At 40.6% G+C, this 3241-nt stretch overlaps 1 long non-coding RNA gene across 3 annotated transcripts in view; it reads right to left on the bottom strand.

Annotated features, from left to right (window-relative positions):
• LOC102021786 overlaps window positions 1-3241 on the bottom strand; it is a 20419-nt gene that overhangs the window by 9327 nt on the left and 7851 nt on the right. For 2 of the 3 annotated variants that reach the window (XR_001234463.1, XR_001234465.1), the window contains exon 1: window positions 1774-1872. The exons of the other annotated variant lie outside the window; for it this stretch is intronic. This is a non-coding gene — a long non-coding RNA (uncharacterized LOC102021786). Of the gene's footprint in view, window positions 1-1773; window positions 1873-3241 lie in introns of those variants that run through there. 3 annotated transcript variants of the gene reach the window in all.

The raw sequence follows: 3241 nt of genomic DNA, 5'->3' as shown, positions 1-3241 counted from the left end.
ATATACATAATATGCATAATTTTATTATTTTAAAATATATTCTATCTGTGAACTCAAAGCCTGCTCAAGTTCTGGAATGCCTCCAGAAACACTATGACCATTGCTTGTATTTCTGTAACCCACATGCTTGGATGTATAGAAGGCTTGAGCGATTATAACGTTATTCCAATTTACACCAAAAGGTTATTTTCAAATTATTCAGTTATATTAATTACACACATTAATATATGACGTTATCAAACTTTGCTTATATCCACCCTCCCCACTACCCTTTTTCTCTTCTCTCCTTTCATCCCCTTTCCCCATCTACCCTTATAATCTCTCTTCCCTAAAAATTGTATTTATGGAAATCCCTTTTTGAAGATGCTCTCAGTCCACAGCTGAATGATGTAGAAAGCACCTCTGGCAACCTCACTGTACCACCTCCCGTGGAGACATGGTGGTGGCTAATTCACTGCATCACACAGAGTCTCTCTCCTGCCGCCCCACCAGAGGGGTGTCCTCTCAGTGCTGTTGAGATGGTGACTCCCTGAGCCTTTGCTGCTGGACAGGTGGGCACCCTTTGTGATTGTCCTGTGGTAAGTATGAATCTCTGGTAGGTGGAGAAAATTTTTTCTGATCATCTTATTCTCCTACATTTATTGTCCATCTTTCTCAATTTTACCCATTTTTTGCTTGACTAGACGTATTTTCTGTATATTATTTAGATATATAAAGAGAGTGAAACTAAACTGTATTGTGGACTCAAGTTGCCTGAGTCACTTGGCTTCATAGAGGTGTACACTTTACTTGTTTGCCTACAGAGAGCAAGTGGCTGGGTCTGTGACCCTCTGTGGGTCCCTCAGAGAAGGACACAGATGGCAGCCATGCACTCTTCAGGAGCCTCTTGCAGCCCTCCTGTGCCCACGTGGGAAGTTGTTTAAGAGAAGCAGCAAGAACACCACAATGGGAGGCTCCTACTGGCAGCTAAAGTAGGAGACATCTGCAGGTGCAGAGGGATAATGCTGTGAATGAACCAAGCTCTAGCCCCAGACATACCCTTATAACCCATATGGGTGGGTGAGTAAGAAGAGAAATAAGGAGCATATATGATGTTTGAGTCTCGAGGAGAGGGGTACCATGCTCTGCTCTCTTTGGGCCAGGGAAAGAGGTAAAAGGTGTGGGGGAATCCATCAGAAGAAGGCACCTCTCTTTTCTGGGGACCAGATCTTGTGGGGTAAGAAGACCTCCAAAGTAATGGCAGGGGACCAGTGCCATATCAGTTCTAACCCAGCCTCCCAGGATTCCCATGTCCACCTGTGCCCAAGGAAGGCATGGAAGGAGCTGGGAATAAGGAGGCTCTGAGAATGCTGCTACTTGTGTAGACTGAGTTCTGAGACTCATGTCTGGCTCACTAAGGATGCTGGCACGAACTTATGCTGCCTCCAGAACTGGACCTGTCCCAATCTCCTCACCTTCTACCCCAGCCACAATACTTTGGCCTACAGAAATCAGTCCTGATCCAACAAAAGGAAAGGAAGTGACCCTGAATTGCCAGAGATAATTTTTACTCCCAGTGGAGGCTCAAAATAGACATTGAATTCAGTTTTAGAAAAACACGTTCCATTTCCTCCCCTCTTGGCACTGTGGATTGAGGTGAGTCCTTGCTTGGGTTAGTCATGTTGATGATGGCCATGATGGGGTCAGTGATAAGTGTGTTGGTCAGGTTTTCATTGTTGGGACCAAACACCTATCATACACATCTTAAAGGAGAAAAGGTCTATTTTGGCTTACAGTTTCAGAGATTTCAGTCCATGGTCAACTAGCTCTCAAGCAGAAATATAATGGTGAGAGGGTCTGGCAGAGGAGTGCTGTGCTGCTCACCTTGTACCCAGGATGAAGGGTTAGAAAGAGAATTGAGATGAGCATGGAGACAGGGTTACAGCCTTCTAAATTACACTCCAATGACTTACTTCTTCCAACAGCACATTCAGTTATGAACTCCTCAATGGATTGATCCACTGATGGACCTAACAATCTAATTTCTTCTTTAATTTCATCTGTGACTCACTGGTCTTTCAGGAGGGTGTTAGTATTGACTAACAACCTCAATACATAAGTCTCTGGGTGACCCTTATTAAACCGTATGAATAAGTAACTTTCAAGTATTGATTTTGTATCCATTCATGCTGCTGAGTTTGGTTACTAAATGTAGAAGTCTTGCAGTGGAGTTTTTGGGGTCTTCTATGCAGAGTATCATGTCATCTGCAAATAATGATAATTTAACTTCTTCTATTCCTATTCTTGCTCCTTTTATTTCTTTCTGTTATCTAATTGCTCTGGCTAAAGTTTCCAGAAATATATTGAATAAGAGTGGTGATAGTGGGCATTCTTGTCTTGTTTCTGAATTTAGAGTGCAAGTTTTCAGTTTTTGACTATTTAGTAGGATGTTGCCTATTGGTTTGTCATAGATGGCTTTATCAGATTAAAATAAAGACCATCTATTACAATTTTGGTAGAGCTTTTACCATGAATGGGTGTTGGACTTTGTCAAATATTTTTTCTACATTTATCGAGATGGCTGGTGCTGAAATCTCTTCAGAATAGTCATCATGATTTAAAAGTTTGTTTAAAAATTCTCAAGCATCAAATGTCAATCAAAACTGAAGATGAAACACTGATGAGATGAGCATGTAGTTTTGGTCCTTGGTTTTGTTGGTGAGGTTTATTACATTTGTTGATTTGCATATATTGAACCATCCTCACATCCCTGGAATAAGTCCTACTTGGTCATGGTGTATAATTTTTGTGATGATTTGATGCATTCTGTTTGTCAGTGTCTTAATGGGGATTTTTGCATCTATGTTCATGAGGGAGAATGACTTGCAGTTCTCTTTTTTGATTGGCTCCTTCTCTGGTTTTGGTATCAGGGTAATGCTTGCTTCTAGGAATGATTTTGGGAGTATTGTTTCTCTTTCAATTTTATTAAAGAGTTTGAGGAGTAGTGGCATTAGATCTTCTCTAAATTTCTTGTAATCAGCAGTGAAGCCATCCTGGGCTTCTCTTTGTTGTTAGGTTTTTAATTACATCTTCCATTTCATTGGTTGATATTGAACTATTTAGAATTTTTGTATTTTCTTGTTTCAGCTTTGGTAATTCATATTTATCTAGGAATATGTCCATTTATTCTGTGTTTTCCGTCTTATCTGAATACAGGTTCTTGAAGTAGGTATTAATGATCTTCTGGATTTCTGCATGTTCT

This window comes from Chinchilla lanigera, unplaced genomic scaffold (genome assembly GCF_000276665.1).
Source record: "Chinchilla lanigera isolate Chin_1 unplaced genomic scaffold, ChiLan1.0 scaffold00028, whole genome shotgun sequence".
Classification (NCBI taxonomy): domain Eukaryota; kingdom Metazoa; phylum Chordata; class Mammalia; order Rodentia; family Chinchillidae; genus Chinchilla; species Chinchilla lanigera.
Note: the sequence above shows the minus strand (reverse complement) of the source record. Positions and strands in the feature narration are given on the sequence as shown.